Below are 25,379 nucleotides of genomic sequence, written 5' to 3'. Positions count from 1 at the left end.
AAGTGTACTGGACCCTTTTAGTCTTTGTTATTGTCCAGCATCTTTGGAATACCATAATGGAAAATTTTCTGTATTATAGTGGGAGGTTATCTTCTCCAAGATAGAAACCAGAAATTACTTTTGTCAGTCTCCTTTTGTACTTAGGGCATAGACACTGATTCTACCAGTGAAGTGTTTAAGATTTTGATATGGAAGAGCGGAACTTGAGGACCATGTGCCATACAGAATCCATTCTTTTCTGTCAAGGGAAACTGGCTTTTAGGGAAATCAGTGGTTCAGATTCTGCTTTTTGGTGTTAGTATCAGTGGTTTGAACTACATTGTGTGTTCCCAATGGTGTCATCTGAAATATCTCCACTGGAGACAGTCCCACTAGTTTGGGTGTTGTTTTGTTGGCAGAAGCCTCAAGACCGACTATCTGGTCCTCGTAGAGAGTATAGGAGTCACATCTGTATTTTTACACTTTTTTTTTTTTTTCTTGGTAGCTGTTCTTTCTCAGATCACTTACACTGGGCCAGCTGCCATGCTATTCTATGGGAAGGATCACGTGAAAAAGAAGTGAGGCTTCTGGCTAACAGACAAATGAGTGATAAATGAGCTTGGAAGTGAATCCACCAGCCCCAGTCAAACCTTCAAATGACCGCAGGTCTGGCCAACATCTTGATTATAAACCACGTAAGTGTCCCTGTACCAGAATCATTTCATTAAGCTGCTGCCAAATTCCTGACCCACAGACACTGAGATAATAAATGCTTGTTGTTTTAAGACATTAAATTTTCAGGTAATTTGTTACGCAACAATCGATAACAAATGCAAGCAGATATAATGAAATGAGAAATTCCAGGATAATTAAGGAGGCATTGTTCAAAAGATTGCTAGAATAGCTGAATTCCCAGGTTCACATGGTATCTAATTTACTACTTATGTCTATCTCCTTTCTGCTGGCTGGATTCAATGCCAGCACCAGGGAAGCAGTTGGTTGCATATGCCTGCCTCCCCTAGGGAACTCACAGGCAGAGCAGCTGTTCATGCTGCACTCTACTAAAGCAGTCTACCCTGACATTGGATATGCTGGACCCTCAGGCACTACTACATGCCTGGAGGCCTATAGAGCTTGTGGTATACAAGGAACTCGTCAAACATTATGATGAACAAAGATGTTATTCCATGTTTTTGCAAGACTAAGGGTATTGAGATTTGCCCAGGATATGGAAGACTCAATGGCCGTAGACTGCCTTGTGAACTGAGCCCTATCTCAGAAGATAGAGTGGAGGTATGATCATATTTATGCCTTGAAGATATCAATTGATCACACTGGCTGCATTCTCTATCCCCTACACCCCATTTCTTTCCATCTTTCACCAAATAGTCCAGAAAACAGACTCCCTCAAATATTGTTTTTGCAGATTAAATTGTCATTACCTTTAGATGAGCCATTACCCAATTTGCCAATGACTTTGTCTCAGTTCTCTTTCACCTTGAGTTGTGTGCAGAATTAAGCCCTGGTGAATGAACTGGTTCACTTTCCTATACCACGTGATCAAATTCCTCATCTTTGTTGATTTCTGATGCATTCTCCCAGCAAGTTCTTGTCTTGTTTTCTTTGTATTCTCCATCTTCAACTCTTTAAGTACAATAATTATAATGATAGTAAAATTTATGACTAATGTTTTTGATATTTTGAATTAATAAGAGTGTTCAAATACAGCTTTATTAAGAATGGGAAAATAGACTATTGGACAGTCTGGCAATACAGACTTGAGACTCACCTTCATAGACATGATATTTGAAGATGGTTGCATATAAGATCACGGGGAACAAGGACAGAAAGAAAAAGAGGCACAGAGAATTAGACTTAGTACACCTTTTCAGGGAGTTGAAGAAAAAGTTAGAAAAAAAATAAGATTCATTTAAGCCACATATTATTACTTAATATCTGTCCTTTACCAGGGCAACTAAAAAGGAATTATAATAATTGAAACTGATTTTCAGTTGTACTTATTTCTTTTTACCTTTCTAATAAGGAAACTAAGTTGCTAAGTATTGACAGAGAAAAGATCATTAGAGATCTGTGTAACATATTTGCTGGGCAATTGGTCATTGGAAAAAAGTCAGTTTATTGTTTTTGTTTATTTTATTTAAATCCAAGTTAATTAACATATAGTGTGATAATGGTTTCAGGAGCAGAATTTAGTAACTCTTCACTTAGATATAACACCCAGTGCCAGTTTATTGTTAATCAAGCAGTAATTTGAATGTTTTATTAGGTGAGTAGGAGTTCGATATCACTGTTAAAAGTTAACTGCTATTGTTCAAAGATGGAATAATCTCTGATAAAATTAAAAATTTAAGTTTCCTTATATAGAGAAAATCACAAGTGATTCCTATTCCTCAGGAAATCTATCTGCTGTGAAAGCATAATTTCAACATTCAAGAAGAGAAAAGCTAGTCTTAAATTCCTTTCAGATCAAATTAAATCAGCAGATGGGTTGTATTATGAAATGAAAAGAAGGCAAAAACAACTTGTCAAATGTGTTGTTCATGAAAATGGTTTAGAAAAATTAATATAAATGAAATTTTTACATAAATTCATTTCATAAGTTTTATGGGCAGAGGACAAGGTTTTTGGTGGAAGAAATATTAAGAAAAATTCAAAATGAAGAAAAATATTTAAAATATTTTTGTTTATTCTAATGGAGCAAATGAATGTGAGGAGTTTAAATTACTGTAAAAGTCTATGAAGTTAACAGTGATTTGGAAGCCGTGATAGGTAGAATAATAGCTTCCCCCACAAATATGCCCAATGCCTTAGTTCTTGGAACCTGTGAATATGTTACCTTACATGGCAAAAGAGACCTTGTAGATGTGGTTAAAGAAACAGACCTTCAAATGGGGTGATTATCCTGGATCACTTGTGTGTACTCAGTCTAAAGAGATGAGTCCATAAAAGTAGAGAGACTTTCCTGGCTGGGTCAAAGAGAAAAGAAAGATAAAGAGGAGAGATTTGAAGCTAGGGAAGGACCTGACCCCCCCATTGCCAGTTTTGAAGAGCCAAGAAATGCAATAGCCTTGAGAAGCTAGAGACAGTCCTCAGCTGACAGCCAGTCAACATTGGTCCTACGACTATAGGGAACTGAATTCTGCTAACAACCTGAATGAGCAAGGACATGGATCCTGCCCTCAAGACTCCAGAAAGGAACACAGCTTTGACTTTAGGCTGGTGAGACCCATGTTAGACTTCTGACCTATAGAGCTGTAAGATAGTACATTTGTGTTGTGTTAAGCCACTAAATGTGTAGCAATTTGTTAGAGAAGCAATGGAAAAGTAGCACAACAATTTTATTGAAAATATAAATAACTATTAAATAAATGGCCTTCAGTAAATATCCCAGTCTAGACAAGTATGTACTAAAGCCCTCTATATACCTTTTAGTGGAGCTGACTTTTAGCTTCCAATTAAAAACAAAATCTAATCCAATTCCTAAAGTGACTATCATTGTTTTGAATTATACTTTAACTAAAGAAGATAACACTGAAATCATGTTTTCAGTTGTTATTACAAATCATTAACAATAACGAATCAGGTTTATTCTCTAGCTTTCTCATACCTACCAAAATTTATTTGTGAAAGGAAAAATTCACCCTGTAAGAATGTCTGTAAAATGATGACATAGATGGACACTGTGTTATAGATGGACAAGCAACTAAGTTGGTTATATATGCATATCTAATGGTTTTCTTGGCTATGCTAAGAAGGCTGACACATAAGGTCACTATATATTCCCTTCCACTAGAGAATAGAAATTCAGCTTAACTCAATAATTTGTTAATGCCTGCAGTATGGCATTGCAGAATGAGCATGGTTCTGGGAATCAGAAATCACTGGTTGAATCCCATATTCACCAGATATTGTGTCAGACAAGTCAGTGAATCTCTCTGAATGACAGTTTCCTAATTTATGATATGGGAATAACATCTACCTTACAAGTTTATTCTTGAAATAGAATGAAATTTCTCTTTAAATAATATATTGTCATCATAATGTATAGTATTATATACAAACACTGAGTGCCAATGTGTTATTTTGGGACTTACCACCAGGCACTAGAGAAAATGGTACCAAAAATATAGAAAATAAAACTTGAGTGGAGTCAAGGAGGGAAGCAAGGTGGAGGTGGTAGGAATGTTTCCCATCAAACTGGAAAACTGACCAGAGCAGCAGAAGGGATGCTGGCAGCCCAGGAGATTGAGATCAAAATAAAGAAGGAATCTCAAATTCTACCCAACTGGCACCAAATTTCCTGAGATATCTAGAGGAGAGGGACTCCTGATTTGAGTCCTTTGGGCAGTGCTGGTTTTTAGGGTCAGCTTGGGAAGCTTCTGCCAAGGGCTTACTCAGACTCCAACATGTCTAAATTCAACTTAGAGGACAAGGACTGCTGATGTACCACCTGGTCTGGATCTTATTGATTCCAGGGATGGGTAGAGCTGAGCATCTTGGGAGCAGTTGTCATCAGAGCCTCTGAGGCAGGACTGAGGGGATAGATGGGATATGAACTGAGGGAAACACAACTGAAGTCTGGACCTCTGTGTATCAATTGGATCATATTAATAGCCATTACTTGATATTTCTTTACCTGTGACCTCACCTAAATAATGCAGTTATCTTTCTGCAGCTTTAACTCTTTAGGTTAGTTTTAATTTTAAGGTTTAATAAATAGATCTAATTTTTTTTTTTTTAAGAAATAGATCTAATTTAAGCAAAAAGAGGGATTTTGTTTGCAGAAACTGAAATGGTACACAAAACCTCAGGATGAGGTAACAGGGACTCAGAATATATGTCTAACAAAAGAAGTGAGGGGATAAAGGTATCTGCTTTAGACTTTTGGGTGGTTTTTTATTTCTGTTTTTTCTGCATACCTAATTCCATCACTTCTCTATTCTGGCAGAAAAATTTGGTTTCTAACAACTTTTGAGTTTTATATAAAATATACTCAGCCAGCCAGAAAGTCTCCTATTACCAGTTCAAAAATCCCTGGGGCAAGAGCTGCCAATAGCCAAAGCTATAATAATTTGAGCAACCAAAAATATAGCGTTGACTTGTAGCTCAAAGTATAAAATAAATACCCATGAATTCACACTTGGGTGATGAAAGAAATGATGAAATATATAAATGATGTATATATAAATAAATGATAAATATATAAATATAAATAAATATATGATAAATGATGAAATAAATATAAATGATTTTATATATAAATATATGATGAAATATATATAATTTTATAATGATGAAAGAAATGAAATGATATAAATATAAATAAATATAAATAAATGATGAAATATATAAATGATATATATATCATTATATAAATAAATATATAAATAATATATATATGTATATATATATATTATATATATAAATAAATGATGAAAGAAAGAGAAAGAAATAGAGACAGATCTCCTCTATAGAAAAATTTCAAATGATTTATGTAGATAAAAGAGTTAAAGAGATAAAAGAGTTAAAGAAGAGTCAATCAGAGATGAAGAGTGCAATATACACTCTTGATGCAATGAACAGCATGTTAGTAGAAGCAGAGGGATGAATTAATGACAAAGTAATGATAAAATAAAGACAAACTAATGGCAAGCAATGAAGCTGAACAAAAGAGAGAAAGAAATATGCTAAATGAGAATAGACTTAGGGAACTCAGTGACTCCATCAAACATAATAGCATTACACTATAGGAGTCCCACAAGATGAAGAGAGATAATGGGGAGAAAATAATTTATTTGAAGAAATAATAGCCGAAAATTTCTGTAATCTAGGGAAGGAAAGACATCCAGATCCAGGAAGCACAGAGAACTCCCATAAAAATCAACAAAAGCAGTCCAACACCAAGAGATACAGTAATTAAATTTGCAAAATATAGTGATAAAGAAAAATCTTAAAAGCAGCAGGACAAAAGAAGTCATTAACTTACAAAAGAAATCCCATAAGGCCAGCTAGAGATTTTTCAACAGAATGTGGCAAGCCAGGCGGGAGTGGCATGATATATTCAAAGAGCTGAATGGGAAAAATCTGCAGCCAAGAATACTCTACCCAGCAAGGCTATCACTCAGAATAGAAAGAGAGATAAAGAGTTTCCCAGATAAGCTAAAACTAAAGGAGTTTGTGATCACTAAACCAACCCTGCAAGAAAGACTAAAGGGGACTCTTTGAGTGGAAAGGAGAGACGAAAAGTGACAGTATAATGGCAGGAAACACAAAAGTAGTAAAAATGAATATTTCTACAGTAAAAAATATTTCTGTAAAAGTCAGTCTAGGAACTCACACAAAAAAGGATATAGAATATAATAACAAAGACCAATGTGGGGAGGCGAGGATCAAAGAGTGCGTTCAAACTTAAACAACCATCAACTTAATATAGACTGCTATTTGCAGAAGAGGTTATATACAAACTTATTGGTAACCACATATCAAAAAATCATTAATAAACATGCAAAAAATAAAGAGAAAGAAATCCAAATATATCACTAAAGAAAATCAGCAAAACATGAAAGAAAGACAAGAAAAGATTAGAGAAAAATCTCCAGAAACAACCACAAAACAAGTAATAAAATGACAATAAATACATATCTACCAATAATTACTTTGAATTTAAATGAACTAAATGCTCTAATCAAAAGACATAGGATGTCAGAATGGATAAAAAGTAAAGTAAAATAAAATAAAATAAAATAAAACACAAAACCCATCTATATGCTACGTAGAAGAGACTCATTTTAGACCTAAAGGCATCTAAAGACTGAAAGTGAGGGGATGGAGAAACATTCATCATGCACATTGATGTCAAAAGAAAGACAGAATAGCAATACTTTGTTATCAAACTAGATTTCAAAACAAAGACTATAACAAGAGACAAAGAAGAGTACTATATAATAATAAAGGGGACAGTTCAACAAGAATATATAACAATTATAAATATGCACACAACATGGGAACACCTAAATATATAAAGCAATCAATAACAAACATAAAAGAACTAATTGATAATAACACAATAATAGTACATGATTTTAATACACTACTTACATCAATGAACAGATCATCTAAGCGGAAAACCAACAAGGAAACCATGGCTTTGAATGACACACTGGACTAGATGGACTTTACAGATATATTCAGAATATTGGGTCCTAAAACAGCAGGATACACATTCTTTTCAAATGCATGTGGAATATGCTCCAGAATAGATCACATATTGGGTCACAAAACAGGCCTCAACAAATACACAAGATGAATTCATACCCTGCATCTTTTCTGACCACAATGTTATGAAACTAGAAGTCAGCCATAAGAAAAAAAATTGGAAAGACCACAAATACATTGAAGTTAAACAACATGCTACTAAACAATAAATGGGTCAACCAGGAAATTAAAGAAGTAAAAAGTATGTGGAAACAATGAACATGAGAACACAAAGTTCTAAAACCTTTAGGATACAGCAAAAATTGTTCTAAGAGGGACGTATATAGCAATACAGGTCTTACCTCAAGAAGCAAGAAAAATCTCAAACAAACTAACCTCACACCTAAAGGAGCTAGAAAAAGAAAAGCAAACAAAGTCTAAAGGCAGCAGAAGGAAGGAAATAATAAACATTAGAGTAGAAATAAATGATATAAAAATTAAAACAAAACAAAACAAAACACTAGAACAGATCAATGAAACCAGGAGCTGGTTCTTTGAAAAAATTAATAAAATTGCTAAGCCTCTAGCCAGACTTATCAAAAAGAAAAGAGAAAGGACCCAAATAAATAAAATCACAAATGAGAGAAGAGAAATAGCAACCAATATCACAGAAACACAATTATAAGAGAATATTATGAAAAACTATATGCCAACAAATTGGACAATTCAGAAGAAATGGATAAATTCCTAGAAACATAAGTTATTGAAACTGATACAGGAAGAAATAGAAAACTTGAACACACTGATACCCAGCAAAGAAATTAAATCAGTAATCAAAAATATCCCAACAACCTGAAGTCCAGGACCAGATGGCTTGAAAAGCAAATGCTACCAAAAGTTAATACCTATCTTTGACATTGGCCATAGTGACTTCTTTGATATGTCTCCTGAGAAAAGGGAAAGAAAAACAAAAATAACTATTGAGACTGCATCAAAATAAAAAGCTTCTGCACAGTGAAGAAAACAATCAACAAAATGACAAGACAACCTATGGAATGGGAGAAGATATTTACAAATGACGTATCTGACAAAATATCCAAAATACATAAAGAACTTATAAAACTCAACACTAAAAAACAAATAATCCAATTAAAAAATGGGCAGAAGTTATGAACAAACATTTTTCCAAAGAAGACTCCAGATAGCCAACAGACAAATGAAAATATTACTTATCATCAGGGAAATGCAAATCAAAACTATAATGAGATATTACCTTACACCTGTCAGAATGGCTACAATCAGCAACAAAAGAATCAAGAGAAAAAGGAACCCTCTTGCCCTGTTGGTGGTAATGAAAATTGGTGCAGCCACTCTAGAAAACAGTATGGAGGTTCCTCAAAAAGTTAAAAATAGAACTACCATATGATCCAGCAATTGCACTACTAGGTATTTACCCAAAGGATACAAAAATACTAATTGAAAGGGATACATGTACCCTGATGTTTATAGCAGCGTTATCTACAATTGCCAAATTATAGAAACAGCTCAAGCACCCGTTGACTGAGGAATGGATAAAAAAGATGTGTCACACACACACACACACACACACACACACACACACACACACGAATATTATTTAGCATAAAAAAGAATGAAACCTCGCCATTTGCAATGACATGGATGGAGCTAGAGGATATTATGCTAAACAAAATAAGTCAGAGAAAGACAAATACCATATGATTTCATTCATATGTGGAATTCAAGAAACAAAACAAATGAGCAAAGGAGAAAAAGAGAGAGAAAAGCAAACCAAGAAACAGACTCTTAACTATAGAGAACAAACTGATGGTTACTAGAAGGTCAGTGGGTGGAGGATGGGTTAAATAGATGATGAGGATTAAGGAATGCACTTGTTGTGATGAACACCAGGTGTTGCATGGAAGTGTTAATTTACTATATTGTATGCCTGAAATGAATATTACACTCTATGTTAACTAAGTGGAATATATTTTTTAATGTTTAATTTTATTAAAAATAATTTTTTAATGTTTATTTTGAGAGAGAGACAGAGAGAGAGGGAGAGAGAGAAAGCACGTGCACAAGCAGGAGAGGGGCAGAGAGAGAGAGAGGGAGAGAGAGAGAATCCCAAGCAGGCTCCATGCTGTCATCACAAAGCCTGATGTGGGGTTTGATCTCATTAACTGTGAGATCATAACCTGAGCTGAAGTCAACAGCTGGACGCTCAGCTGAGCCACCCAGGCACCCCTCCTAACTGGAATTTAATAAAATCTTAAAATAAATAAAGATTGCCCTGAGTTCTCAGCACAGGAATGAAGACACCCCTAGACACATTGTTGTCAAAACTCAGATTACTAAGGATAAAGAGAAGACTCAAAGTTTTCTTGAGAAAAAAAAAAAATGACCCACAGAAAAATGACAAATCTGGTATCACGTTTCCCATCAACACTATTGAATGTTACAAGACAGTGAAGAACTACTTTAAAGTTAAAACGGGCAATGTCACAAGATTTATAAAATATTTCCTCTACCTGAAAGGAAAGCTATTTGAGTTTGGACTATATCCAAACAAGAAAGAAAATGAAGACAGAAAACATTTTGGCATCCTTTGAAATAGTGGAGCCAATTTGTCTCTAGAAGAGCAGTGAAGGGAAAGCCCAGAAATGCAGTTAGGAGGCAGACCTGGCATTCAGCCAGTCCAAACTGACGCATCAGGAGAAATAGTGATGCAATAGAACATTTATAATTTTATACACATTGGTACTGAGATACAGGCAAGAAAAACTCACCGCAGTTAGAAAATTGAAGGCAAAACCTGCGAAAAACACATGACAACAATCAATCGACACTGCTCGGACCTGCATGGAATCGTATTTATATTCTTAATATTCTTATCGACTTACATCTTTTATATCAACTTACAGATAAAGCATGGAGGAATTAATCCTATATAAATACTATTAATCTTAACGTTGCAAAAGTTATCGTGTAGATGATAGTAGTTGTAGGGGAAAAGAACAGTGTAATGCTGAAAGGAAAATTATGGTCATTAATATCATTTTAAAACTGGGAAGAAAAATTATGGATGCAGCATGTTCGGGTTTGCCTTGGTATCTGGCCAAGGTATGCATTTGGTTTAGTGCTCTAAAATACACTGTTCACAGCTGGTGAAATAAGGAATGGAGATACTAGTATTTTATGAAAGATACATGAGGAACACAAAATAGAAATATAACAACTGGTTGTAAGGGGGTTGGTGGTAAGCCAGCTCATCCCTCATTTATTATAATAGATTATATCTAAAATTTATAAATCAGGAAATAGGATGAGAAGTGTATTATTAAAAGACATGGGAGTAAAAAGCAAAAATGACATAAGGGAAGAATAAATGTTTCTAGGAAATGGGGCTTATAGATTGGAAAAGATGGAACAGTGTATATATTAAATTAATAAAGGGGAAACATCTTTAGAAGAGATGATGAAAGAGCCAAAATATGTTTGGTGGAGGTGAAAGAATTATATTGATAGATCTTACTATAATTCATCTGAGAGAGGAAACTGTGTTTAGAAAACTCTTTTGATAAATTGCTTACAGCTGAAGTTCCTTTTGGCTTCTTCTAGTAATTGCGCATACTATTTATATTCTTCTAGTATTTCACTTCATTTATTTTAATTTTAAAAATATTATACAAATGAAATGTGCCTCTTGTTATCAGTCTGGGTCTCAGTAAGGACAGCGTATTCAATAGGAAGTTCAAGGAATGTTTATTTACAAAGGTGCAAGAAGGGAAACCATTAGGAATGGTTCATTGATCTGCAGCTTAATAGCAACCTACATGTCATTACCCCCTAGGTCTAAAGCAACAAGGAGAGACAATGGTTTTTAGAGCTTGGAAAGAAAAAGTTGTATGGAGTATCATTACAAATGGGGCATTGACATTTGGATGGAGGCTACAGCCAGCTGAAGGTGACATTGCAAGAAGAGATTTAAAGGAACAAGTATACTAGGTTTTACTCTCTTGCCTCCATAAATGCTCCTACCAGGGATTTCCATTGATAGAAGCCGATTAAAAGAGAGAAGCCATGGAGATATTGTTATAGATCAGCTCCTTGGGACAGAGAGAGAAGTGCGGATTAGATCTACAGGGGAAAATGGAGGATTTTCATATAGAGCAATCCTTAGGCCCCTCTACATTTAGTATTTTACTTTCTTTTCCCTATCTCCCTTTCTTTTTTTCCTTCTTTCTTCCTCTTTCTTTCTTTCTTTCTTTCTTTCTTTCTTTCTTTCTTTCTTTCTTTCTTTCTTTCTTTCTCTAAGGAGTAAGCTTGTTTCCAATACAAGGGAACAAATAGACACACATTTCATATTACAAAAACATAGTCATTATTTGAAATGGCTCAAGATACAGAAAAAAATGCATTTCATCTGTTCATTAATGTTTTCTTTTTTGGGGGTCAAGTTTGTTAGACTAAAAAATTCTAACCAAGTTTATCATTTAGAAATTAGAAACCACAAATAAAGCCTATCAGACTGTTGGAATATAATATTGCATAAGAATTAGACAATCTGGGGCACCTGGGTGGCTCAGTTAGTTAAGCGTTCAACTCTTGATTTCAGCTCAGGTCATGATCTCACCATTTGTGAGATCGAGCCTTGTGTCAGGCTCCATGCTTGGAGCCTGCTTGGGATTCTCTCTTTTCCTCTGTCTCTGCCCCTCCCACATTCATGCTCTCTCTCTCTCTCTCTCTTTTTCTCAAAATAAATAAACTTTAAAAGAAAGATTTAGACAATCTTTATTTCTGATTAATTCTTACTAATTATTTTTTGATCATTTATTGCTTAAATTAAATCTTGTGTTAGAAGTAGAGATGAAAAATTACTATTTTTTTAAAAATGTTTATTTATTTATTTTGAGAGAGAGAGAGTGGGGGAGGGGCAAATAGAGAGGGAGAGAAAGAATCTCAAGCTATCAGCACAGAGCCTGACACAGGGCTCGATGTCACAAACTGCAAGATCATGACCTGAGCTGAAATCAAGAGTCAGACGTTCAACTGACTAAGCCACCCAGGTGCCCCACTATTTTTTTTTTTTAATTTAAAAGAAGAAATAGTGTAGTACAGATTTTTTCAAACCATATCCCTTAGAACACTGCAACATTTCATGAGGAATAAGTTCTAGAGTTCACAAGAAATTTGTATAGACACAAAATTTGGCATCAGGTACGTTTATCATTTTTTGTCTGTTCACTTTAAAAAAATTTTTTTAATATTTATTTTTGTGTGTGGGAGAAAGAGAGACAGAGAACAAGCAGGGGAGGAGCAGAGAGAGAGAAAGAGACACAGAATCCAAAGCAGGCTCCAGGCTCTGAGATGTCAGCCCAGAGCCCAAATGGGGCTTGAACCACAAACTGCAAGATCATGACCTGAGCTGAAGTCGGACGTTTAACCGACTGAGCCACCCAGTTGCCCCTTTCACTTTTAAGAGAGTCATTTCAGCACTGTTTAATCTCATATTTTATAATTTCTAAAATGACATGAGTGAAAATTTCAAATGCCTACAAACTCCAGGCAGCATACTTAGCTGAATTGGTGGTGATAGACAACATGCCATAGCAAGGTAGAGGACGCACGTCCTGCCCACAGACATCAGTGGCTTCCAGGCTTCAGCGCATCATTACTACATGGGAACAGTAGACTAGTGTTGCCAGATCTTTGATATTGATGTGCAATCTCTGCCCCCTTTATTTTCCTTTTTTTTTTTTTTTTTAAGTAAGCTTCATGCCCAGTGCAGAGCCCAGTGTAGACCCTGAACTCATGACCTTGAGATCAAGACCTGAGCTGAGATCAATGGTCAGATACTTAACTAACTGAGCTACCCAGGAACCCCTGCAATCTCTACCTTTTAAAATATGGCAAATAATTCCAAAGGTTTAAAAAGATTGTGTTGCTAAACAGCACATCTCTGTAAACCAGATTTACTCTGTAGATGAGCAATTTGTAACCCCTGGATTAGCTGACATTTAAACAGTCTTCAATTACTGATATTTTTTTATTCTATAGGACTAGGTAAGAATTAAGAATAGTAAGTCAGGGCCACCTACTAACAACTCTATATCGTTGCTGCCTGAATAACAATATTGTGGAATTTTAGTGCAGAATAGAAGTTAGTCATCTTCTGTTTTTGAATTATTATTAAGGGATAACAAGTATTTTCAGTTATTGAGAATCAGAGAAAGCTTTGAAGAGTCTAGTCTCTATATGAGAAAGCTTTCAGGAGACCTGTGAGTAGAGCTTTTATGAAATGTTAATGTACACGTGTGGTAGATGGTTGGGGATCAACAGGATAAACCCCCATTGGGTCATTAACTCTGGACTAGATTTATGGGACTCCACTCAATCACCAAGTGTATTACTAAAAGGATGGTAAAAGCCTATGTAAGGATCCAGCTATCAGTCACATGACCTGATCTAGGGAAGAGATAAAAGCTTATATGCATCTCACGGAAACCTGCCAATACTTGTCCCCATAATACATGATAAAACTCTGACAGCAAACTTCTCCTGGGAGTTTGGTATTAAATTAGCGAGGCGGCAGCTCTCCTTTCTGCTGTTTTCAGATATCCAGGCACGGCTTTCTAATACACTGCTAATTTAGAAGACGGAGGATGAAAGTTCTATTTTAATAGTTCTCCAACACCTCATCTTTTCTCTCTCTGCTGTAACATGGTTCAGAGGTATGGAAATATTAACGTATGATAGGTCCCATTCACTATGCTACAACTTTCATAGGATAATATGACACATGCATAAATTAAAGATTGTCTTAAGAAAGATTATCTTACTCTTTCTAGAAAAAATGTATATAAGTACTTGTGCTTTAGTCAGAGATAATGTTTGTCCCCCCAAATCAGAAACTCCTTCGGTCTAACTTAGGTTTAATGAGACAATTTTATTTTTCGAATAGCAATCACCAGGATAATTGTTGCATAGAAGCGTCTTTATTTAGAAAAATGATGATCTTCGTAATAGAGTTGGAATTTGGTATGCCCAGGGCAATGGGAGGAGAAAGCAGAGGGTAGAAGTCTGCCTTTGCGTAATGTGAGTCTTCCTTCGAACTTCTCTAAACTGTTAATGAAGTCCTTAAATTCACAATTTTTAAAGCTTTAATTTTAGAAATTGCAGTAAAATATACATAACATAAAATTTACCATTTTAGCCATTTTATTTTATTTTTTAAAGTTTATTTATTTTCAGAGAGAAAGAGAGAGAGAGAGAGCATGCTTGCCCAAGTGGAGAAGGGGAAGAGAGAGGGAGAGAGGGAATGTCAAGCAGGCTCTGCACTGATAGCAGACACGGGGTTTGATCTCATGAGCCCATGATCTGAGCTGAAATCAAGAGTTGGACACTGGACACTTAAACAACTGAGCTATCCAGGCGTCCCTCCATTTTAGCCATTTTAAAGTATACAGTTCAGTGGCATTAAGAACATTCACTGTTGACCAACGATCCAGAATGTTTTCATCATCCCAAACAGAAAGTCAGTACTCATTAAACACCAAATCCTCATTCCCTTCTTCTCCCCAGTCCCTGGCAACCACCATTCTATTTTCTGCCTCTATGAATTTGATTACTCACATACCTCAAATGAGTGGAGTCATATAATATTTGTTCTTTTGTAATTCTTACGTAAATTTTTTAATGTTTATTTTTGAGAGAGAGAGAGACGAGACAGAGACAGAGTGCGAGCAGGGGAGGGGCAGAGAGAGAGGCAGACACAGAATCCAAAGCACACTCCAGGTTCTGAGCTGTCAGCACAGAGCTCAATGCAGGGCTCGAACCCACAAGCTGTGAGATCATGACCTGAGCCAAAGTCGGATGCTTAACCAACTGAGCCACCCAGGTGCCCCTGTGGGTAATTCTTATTGAGATTGTTTTCTGCTATGGAAATCAGTGAAAGGAGAGAATTTCACATGAGGCATAAGATGGTCAGGTCAGATCATTCTGAAGAAAGCACAGGAGACTGGAGGCAGCGATACCTCCAGGAATGTGACAGATGTTGAAACTAGAGCCACAAGGCCGGATCTGGTACACAGACATGATTAGTCTGCAGAGTGCTTTAAAATATGTGAATTATATGACATCATTTAAAATTGGAGAAATTTTAATAGGGAACCAGATATCTTGTCCATCTTGTAAAATGTGGCAATTGTGGGCATGCATTTCCCTGGCTATAATCAGATAAGTAGCATACACATACTCCAGTTTTCCCTTAGACTCATAATGCTATACTGATTCATCCTTCTCAAGATGAATAATATTCATAGTAATCTGAGTCTTCATAGTAATTTTGGAATAGGTGTTTAGATCTCATATGTATAGAGATGGGTCCAAGTTTATCCACATCTTGAGTGGCAGGGAAGCTTCATATGACATCTGGGCTACAAACCAAGAAGAGGCATATATTGGGAGGGTACTGAGTTTGTCCTGTAGACATCAATGGAGGCAGATGAGCGGAACCTTGAAACTAGAGAGCAGTCAGGCAGCAAAGTGGACCCCTTATCTAGCTCCATTTGTCAGGGAAAGCACGCTTTTTCTGCTCTTTGCAGCTTCTGTACGTCTGCTTTATTCTGCTTTATTCATATTCATGTTGCTGTATGTCTGCTATGTTTCTTCAGAACAAAATCATGTATCTAATTTGGCTTTTGTAGGCACCTACAATTCCTGCCTGTTCATATGTCACCAACCAACTGATTAAAGATTCTAAATCCTAATTCCATGTCCCCTGGAGAGAGAATCTGGTGGCCCAGTGCATGTCTACTCAGCTATACCTCTGATTTAGCTGTGGCTGTAGTAGAGAGTTCTGGGCACACTTTCACTCACTTTAGGTTGACAGTTACAGATCTCTGCTTTCTGCCCAGGAACTCTTGGATGCTAGTGGTACCCCGGGGAGCTCACTTTGTTCATGCACATTGGCTTGTTAAGTGTGAGGAGGTCAACATCTCTGGGAGTTAACATCCTTAATGTCCCCTCAGCTATGAGGAATCAGAGCTGATTCATAAATGCTCCTGCTTTTCATCCTTCTAGCACATAATTCTGGGAAGCATTCTGTATACTTTTCTGGAAGTCCAAGCAGAATCAAGCTGCTTGTGTCCACGGTGGCAACCTCAGTAACGTACACTTATATTGGCTCTTCCTCCTTCACTGCCTCACTCTCATCTCCTCAGTCCTGCTCACTGGGATCACGTCCCCCAAAAAGCTAAGGCTTTCCTTCTGAACTTAATCCAACTTGCTCACAAGTCCTGTACCAGGCTCTGCTTTTTGGGGGAAGCCACGTTGAGGCAGGTTTGTTTTTGTCAGAGGTTTACCCATTTGTTATGGGTAGAATTATGTCCCCCTAAGAGATATGTTGAAGTCCTAACCCCAGGTACCTCATATTGTGAGCTTATTTGGAAATAGGACTGTTATTAGGAAAGATGAAATTAGTAAAGATGAGGTCATACTGTGGGGTGACAGATGATGTCATAAGGTGGGGTCTGCCTGACTTCTCTCCTGCCTTTGCTGCCTCTCCTCTTTTAAGGTTACCACAGAACCCACTGATCCACCTCTCTTGGTGTCCACAGTAAAACTCCATATCCTCTGAATAAATGTCTCTTTTTTGCTTTGTGGACCAGATGTCACATGAAGTCTCCTTGCCACTCAAGATCTGGATACACTTGGATCCTTCTCTCTGTATGCGGAGACCTAAACTCCTATTCCAAAATTACTGTGAATATTATTCATCCTGTAAGTAATTAAGGATGAATAAATAAAGCATTATGGGTATAAGGAAAACACTGGAGGGTGCATATGCTAGGGAAATGCATGCCCATCACTGCTAGATTTTACAAGATGGATAAGATATCTGGATCTTTTTAAATTTTTTTTTTTTAACGTTTATTTATTTTTGAGACAGAGAGAGACAGAGCATGAACAGGGGAGGGGCAGAGAGAGAGGGAGACACAGAATCTGAAACAGGCTCCAGGCTCTGAGCTGTCAGCACAGAGCCCGACGCGGGGCTCAAACTCACAGACCGCGAGATCATGACCTGGGCCGAAGTCAGACGCTTAACTGACCGAGCCACCCAGGCGCCCCAAGATATCTGGATCTTTATTAAAATCTCCCAATTTTATTTTATTATAACTTTTTATTTATTTTTATTAAAAAAATTTTTTTAATGTTTATTTATTTTTGAGACAGAGAAGGACAGCATGAATGGGGGAGGGTCAGAGAGAGGGAGACACAGAATCCGAGGCAGGCTCCAGGCTCCACGTTGTCAGCACAGAGCCTGACACGGGGCTTGAACTCATGGACTGTGAGATCATGACCTGAGCCAAAGTCGGACACTCAACCAACTGAGCCACCCAGGTACCACATTTTATTTTTATTTTTTTAAGTAGGCTCTACGTCCAATGAAGTTCTCAAGCTCATGACCCTGAGAACAAGAGTTACATGCTCCACTCACTGAGCCAGCCAAGAGCCCCTTATTTCTTTATTAAGTTTTTAAATTTTAATTCCACTATAGTTAACATACGGTGTTATATTAGTCTCAGGTGTACAATATAGTGATACCCAATTTTTAATGAAACAGTTATGTACAGAGGATAGCATATTTTTGCTCCAAAATCCTAAAGGTCACCGTGCTATGATTTGCCTATAGGATTTGCCAGAGTCCCTCATATAGCAACCTTCTCCTCCACTGACTCTTCTAGTAACATCACATACCCTAGATTTACCCAAGTGGCATGCTTGTAGACAAATCTGGACTTGTATTAGGGCTTTCTTTTATCCTTGGCATCTTTCAGTACTGGGAGCTTTTCAAGTCACTTGGTAATTGTGTCAGCATAACACACCTGAATACAATATGTGTTACTTCTAAAGTCCTGAAGAGGCTTCCTAGGCATTGTACCTCTTTCTTCATGGTAGAAGAGGAAACATGCAGAAACTTGCCCTTTCTTAAGAAAAGTTATCCGGAGGTACCTCACTCTGGACCTCTAGAAATTTCACTACTCAGTTCACTAAGTTTTGTGGGACTTTTCTCCCACCCTCTGGCATGTATGTGTCCTAACAAGGTGTCTGTAGTCATTTCTTCATCACTTTATACAATCAGCACACTATCACCAATGTAATGATTCAGTGTGTTGCCCCATGGAATGGAGACATGATCAAGGTCCCTGCAGACTAAATTATGACACAAGGCCAGAGAACTTAAGTAGCCCTGAAAAAAGACAGTGGAGGTGTATTGCTACTCTGTCAGCTAAAAGCAAACTGGTTCTGATGGTCCTTAACAATAGGTGTAGAGAAATAATCATTTGCCATCTGCATGCTAGGTACCAGGATATGGGTTGATTTGTTTCATAAATAAACTATATTTGGAACAGTAGCAGCAACTGAAATCACCACCTGATTAAGTTTGTGATAATCACTGTCACAGAAGTTGTGTATATTGAGATTAGGCTTAAGCAGGTACTGAAGTCCAAGGTAAACTGCATATGCAAATGGCTCAGATGGCCATGGCCCAAATTCTTCCTACACTGCCTCCTTCTTCTCAGTCTGTACATATGGTCCAATGGGAATTTTACCATGGCCAGTTAGCTGAGGAAGACAGTTGTTCATGTTACGCTGGTACCACCAAAATATGGATGGCTACAGAACCATAACCCACTATGGAGTGACCCTGAATGTCAGTAGAGTTGGAAAATATTCCCAGTTGGCAGAACTTCAAGAAGTTCTGTGGACTTTGTTTACTGTGCTTAGAGAGATGATTGTAGGTACAGAGCTATATTTCATGGAAAGCTAATAACTTGGCTTGATGGGATTAGAGGCTTGGAAAGCACATGATTGGAAAATCAGTGACACAAAGAATAGGGGAAAAAGTATATCAATAGATCTCTCAGAATGGGCACAGAATGTTTATATTTGTGTCCCATGTGAATGATCACCAAAGAACAATTGTTGCAGAGGAAAACTGTAATAATATGTGGAGAAGATGACCTGTTCTTTGGACATAAGTCAACCTCTTAAACACTTCTGTTCTTGTTCGTCAAGCTCATGAACAAAGTAACTATAGTGACATGAGTAGATTATTCATGGGCTCAGCAACACTGATTTCCACTGACTAAGGCCCATCTGGCTTCAGACACCATTGAGTATTCAAGTTGCCAATAGCAGAGACCAACATGTTACTTGGTGGCAGGTTGGATTACATAGCACTACTTATATCATAGAAGAGGTGGCATTATTCTCACTGGAATAGATCTTTATAATGGACATCAATTTATCATTTTTCCAGAAATACTTTTGCCAAAGCTACATCTAGGAATTTATTGAACATCTTGTTAATAGTCACGACATTCCATAAAACATTTCTTCTGACATTACGGTTAAGATTGTAATAAGCAAGTTAATTTTTTCTTTAATGTTTATTTGTTTTTGAGAGAGATGTAGAGCATGAGTGGAGGAGGAGCAGAGAGAGAGAGGGAGACACAGGATCTGAAGCAGGCTGCAGGCTCTGAGCTGTCAGCAAAGAGCCTGACGCGGGGCTCGAACCCGCCAACCACAAGATCATGAGCTGAAGCTGGACGCTTAACTGACAGAACCACCCAGGCTCCCCTAGTTAATTGTTTCTTTATTTTCTTAATTTTGATATGAATATACTATGTGTATATATTAACCATTTTAAACTTATTTTACAGAAAATGAAGTTTGGTGATGGGCTCGTGCTCATGAGGTTCACTATTCTTACCAAATTCCCCTTATCCTGAAGCAATTGGCCTCACAGAATAATGGAATGGCTTTTTCAATTTCTGTTATGGTACCAGCTAGGTGGCAATACCTTGCAAGTCCATGATAATTTTCTCTAGGATACTGTACATGTTCTAAAACAGACCAATATATGGTATTATTTCTCTCGTAGCCAGGATTCAGAGTTCTGGGAATCAAAGGGTAGAAATGGGAGTGGATCTTTACACTGTTAACCATAGAGATCCACTAGCAATATTTTTGTTCTCTTTCCCACAATTTGAAGCTCTACTGGTCTACAAATTTTAGTTGCCAAGGGAACTAGAGAATACAGGAATGGATCCCCTAAATTGGAAGTTGAGTCTGCCACTTGACTGTTCTTCAGGCCAGTAAATCAATGAGCAAAGAAAAGCATCAGTCTACTGGCTGGGGTGATTGATCCTGACTAAAAAGAGGTAATTAGGTTGCTTCTATCTAATGGGGTAGGAATGAGTATTTCTGGAATGCAGGAGATCCCCATAGGTGCCACTTATCACTTCCATATCTTCTGATTTAAGTCAGTGGGAAATTATAGCCTAAAATAATCCAGATCCCTGATGGATGAAGATTTGGGTAACCTTTCCAGGCAAAGAACCATAACCACTTGAGGAGCTTACTGAAGGCAAAGAGGCTATGGAATTGGTAGTAGACGAAGGCAGTTAGTTATGAATACTAACTTTGACCATATGAGCAGTTTCAGAAACAAGGATTCTAATGATTAAGATATTTTTCCTTAATTTTGATATAAAGATGTTATATGTATGTATTAACCATTTTTTCTTCCCCTAAATTCAGAAGAAAGAAAAGCATGCAAATAGGATGAAGTGTAGATTAAAAAAAAAAACAAAAAAAAAAAAACCAGGAATAGCTATTTGAAGTGTCTTTCCTTGTATAAATAGACATTTGGGATATCCTCTATTTACAGTTTGAAGCTGACTAATTAAATGAGGATGTAAATACCAACACTCCTATAGTTATTGTATGGCTTATGAGAACAGAATGTCATGGAGCTGGATAGAATTCTTTCAGCGAACTGCAGGTATTGGAGACTTTGATGCTTGTCCTGTTTGCAGCAGTAAAAACAGTTTACTTTTTCCATTGGAGGAAAAAGAGAACAAGAGGATGAATGCGTCCATCATTCAATAAAAGGAAATAATTAAATATTATGAGATAGACAAATAGCTCTATACTACATAAAGTTGCTATAACTCATTACAATAACACAATTTTTTTTTAAATTTTCTTTTTTAACGTTTATTTATTTTTGAGAATGAGAGAGACAGAGCATGAACGGGGGAGGGTCAGAGAGAGGGAGACACAGAATCTGAAACAGGCTCCGGGCTCTGAGCTGTCAGCACAGGGGCCCGATGCGGGGCTCGAACTCACGGACCGCGAGATCGTGACCTGAGCCGAAGTCGGCGCTCAACCGACTGAGCCACCCAGGCGCCCCAACACAATTTTTTAAAAGAAATCCCTCAGAAGAATTTTCATTTTCCTCTTAGAGTTTCCTATGAGGCATTGTTCTAAACAAGGCAATTTTGATCAATTATCTTCTTGCTATTTTAATTTGAAGGAGCCTAAGGCATCCAAAGAAGGCATCCAGGTGGCCAACAGACACTGAAAAGATGCTCAATATCACTCATCGTCAGGGAAATGCAAAGCAGAACTACACAGTGAGATATCACCTTATACCTGTCAGAATGGCCAAAATAAAAAACACAAGAAATAACAAGTAGTGGCAAGGATGTGGAGGAAAAGGAACCCTTGTGCTCTGTTGGTGGGAATGCAAACTGGTTCAGCCACTGTGGAAAACAATATGGAGTTTCCTCAAAAATTAAAAATAGAATTACCATATGATGCAGTAATTCCACTACTGGGTATTTACCCAAAGAAAATGAAAACACTAATTGAAAAAGATATATGCACCCCTATGTTTATTACAGTACTATTTACAATAGCCAAGATATGGAAGCAACCCAAGTATCCACTGAGAGATGAATGTATAAAGAATGGTATATATATATATATATATATATATATATATATATATATATATACACACACACACACACACACACACACACACACACACACACACAATGGAATATTACTCAGCCATAGAAAAGAATGAGACCTTGTTTCCCAAAACATGGATGGACTGAGAGTATAATGCAGGTGGAATAAGTCAATCAAAGAAAGACAAATACCATATGATTTCACTCATATGTGGAATTTAAGAAACAAAACAAATGAACATAAGGGGAAAAAAAAAGACACAAACCAGAAAACAGACTCTTAAATACAGAGAACAAACTGGTAGTTGCCAGGAGGAGGTGGGTGGGTGGGGAATGGATAAAGGGGATCAAGAGTACACTTATCCTAATGAACACTAATGTATAAAATTGTGAAGCCAAGTAATTATACTGTACACCTAATACTCATATAACACTGTGTATTAATTATACTTCAATAAGAAAAAACGAACTTCTACAAATGATGTTAGAAATTATAGACATCATGGATGTCTTTTAAAATTTTAAAGGTAGACTAATTCCCAACTTGTAACTAGCTGTGGGATACTACAGATGCTTCATTTTTAATCTCTTTTTAGTAATTAGTCCCAAATGAAATAGTCAGCTAGTTATTGGACAAGAGGACTGCAATGGGTTACAATGATGTATCTGATTTCATTTTAAGAACTGAGAGCTAACAAGGGAAAAATTCAAACATGTTTCTTTTTTAAATGTTTATTTATTTATTTTTTGAGAGAGCACACAAGCAGGGAAGGGGCAGAGAGAGAGGGAGACAAGTAATCCAAAGCAGGCTCTACTCTGTGATGTCAGCACAGAGCCCGATGCAGGGCTCAAACCCATGAACCGTGAGATCATGACCTGAGCCAAAGTTGGACCCTCAACCAATTGAGTCACCCAGGTGCCCCTCAAATATGTTTTAGGTAGCATAAGAGCATATCTAAAATATTTTTTAAAAATTTTTAATGTTTTATTTATTTTTAAGAGAGAGAGAGAGAGAAAAAGAGAGAGAGTGGGGGAGGGGCAGAGAGAGAGAAGGAGACACAGAATCTGAAGCAGGCTTCAGGCTTTGAGCTGTAAGCACAGAGCCCGTCGCAGGGCTCGAACCCACAAACCATGAGATCGTGACCTGAGCCGAAGTCAGATGCTTAACCAACTTAGCCACCTAGGCGCGCCTAAAATATTTTATATTGGAATGTAGACCAGGGACTCAGTTATCAGAAGTCAAGTCCAGAAATGTTGGATCCTGTCCTTTTCTTCTCCATGGCAGGTTTTGAAGATTTGGTTAGAATAAACATTTTCCCCAACTTGGCTTTGACCCCATGATAAAATGTGTGGGTAGCTAAGTGGGAGTAAGAGGTTTTTTTATTTTGTTTTGGTTGGCCTTCTATGCTTTCATAATCCGAAACTCCTGGATAGGTTGGTAATGGCTTAGAGAGTTTTCACAAATATACTTTCTGAAATTGCCGTACATTGAAAGGAGTGAAAGAATAGATAGGAAAATAAATATATTTAAAACATTTTATAGCCTCAAAATTAATCCACATTAAATTTGGGCTTGCCATAAATTATTCAAATGATAGCACAATAACATCCTTTCATTCAATCACCAAATATATACTTAGTTTTGACTACGGGATAGATTCTCTGTAAGCCCTGGGAATTTAGTGATGAACAAAGTCCCAACTTTCTTTCTTAGTTTACATTTTAATGGTGGTAAAGAGAGGTAAAGAAGCTCTTATTCATTTATGGAGAAGTGCTAGGGGATATGGCAGTACTTTGGTGGACACATGATTTGGAGTTGTAGGATGATTGGGAGAAGCTGGGGAAGAGTGAGTTCAATAGGCATCAGCTGGAGGATGGAAGGGAAGAAGAAGTATTCAAGTGACAGGAATGCTGCATGCAGTAGTCTAGGTGCAAGAATGTGGTGAGGGGCACCTGGGTGGCTCAGTTGGCTGAATGTCCAACTCTTCATTTTGGCTCAGGTCATGATCTCACTGTTAATGAGATTGAGCCCCACGATAGGCTCTGCACTGACAGTAGAGACTGCTTGAGACTTTCTCTCTCTCCTTGTCTCTCTGCCCCCACCACTGCTTGTGCTCTCTCTAACAAAACAAAACAAAACAAAACAAAAAACAAAACAAAACAAAAACTTAAAATGAGCAGTTGGGCCACTTGGCAAGTGACTTAGAATTCATCCATTTGGTGTTTTACAATCTTCATTAATAACAATCAGATTTGTGAAATCTGTTGAAATGCACTGTGGAATAATTTTTTTTTTTTTCAGAGCCAGTCCTCTTCTGTAGTAAATGTGAGACTTTGGTGTAACTGTGGAATACTGTTCACGGAGTCCTACTGTTCTCTCATGATGTCTCTCTGATGTTATGAGAATCTTGGGAGAAATTTGTTGAAGTAAGAAGTAAATTCATCTGTAGTTCCATCATAAGCAATCGCTTCATCATTAGGATTAACTATAGGATCAACTCGCTGGTTGTCAGTAGTCTTTGGTATAGGCTTTCGGTGGAGCCTTATCACTAAGAGCCTCTCTTTCTTAAGTTTTTTCTTTTTTTTTTGTGATTTAACTTTATTTTTTATTTTTTAAAATTTACATCCAAATTAGTTAGTATATAGTGAAGCAATGATTTCAGTAGATTCCTTTATGCCCCTTACCCATTTAGCCCATCCCCCCCCCACAACCCCTCCAGCAACCCTCAGTTTGTTCTCCACATTTATGAGTCTCTTTTGTTTTGTCCCCCTCCCTGTTTTTATATTATTTTTGTTTCCCTTCCCTTATGCTCATCTGTTTTGTCTCTTCAAGTCCTCATGTGAGTGAAGTCATATGATTTTTGTCTTTGTCTGACTGACGAATTTCACTTAGCATAATACCCTCCAGTTCCATCCATGTAGTTGCAAATGACAAGATTTCATTCTTTTTGATTGCTGAGTAATACTCCAGTGTGTGTGTGTGTGTGTGTGTGTGTGTGTGTACCACATTTTCTTTATCCATTCTTAAGTTTTTTTCTTAATTGCCAACATTTCCTTATGCTGCTACTATTTCCACTGCATGAACATTACATGTCTCCCATTGTGGGTTCTTAATTTCCAAAATTTGAAGGCGTGGGGGAAAGGCAACTGCTTTTGGGGTTGGACCTTGCTTTCTGTCACTCCATCCTGTGTGACTGTGGCTTCTTCAGGTTCTTCTGGGAATACTTTTTGTTTCAGCCTTTCTTTCCTCTACTGCTGCTCTTATCCCCGCCCTTCACCATGGTGTTTACTCCTTCGCATCTGTCTCCATTTTTTCTTTTCTTAAATGTTTTTATT

At 37.1% G+C, this 25,379-nt stretch overlaps 1 long non-coding RNA gene and 1 pseudogene across 1 annotated transcript in view; one reads left to right on the top strand and one right to left on the bottom strand.

Annotated features, from left to right (window-relative positions):
- LOC147577545 (uncharacterized) overlaps positions 1-25,379 on the top strand; it is a 523,754-nt gene that overhangs the window by 14,798 nt on the left and 483,577 nt on the right. The window contains exon 2 of the long non-coding RNA XR_015240383.1: positions 485-674. This is a non-coding gene — a long non-coding RNA (uncharacterized LOC147577545). The remainder of the gene's footprint in view (positions 1-484; positions 675-25,379) is intronic.
- LOC112849803 (ribosome production factor 1-like) lies at positions 1,527-25,324 on the bottom strand (annotated as a pseudogene).

This window comes from Puma concolor, chromosome C2 (genome assembly GCF_028749965.1).
Source record: "Puma concolor isolate L17-30 chromosome C2, mPumCon1.1.hap2, whole genome shotgun sequence".
Taxonomy (NCBI): domain Eukaryota; kingdom Metazoa; phylum Chordata; class Mammalia; order Carnivora; family Felidae; genus Puma; species Puma concolor.
The sequence above is the reverse complement of the archived record's forward strand: the minus strand, read 5'-3'. Positions and strand labels throughout refer to the sequence as shown.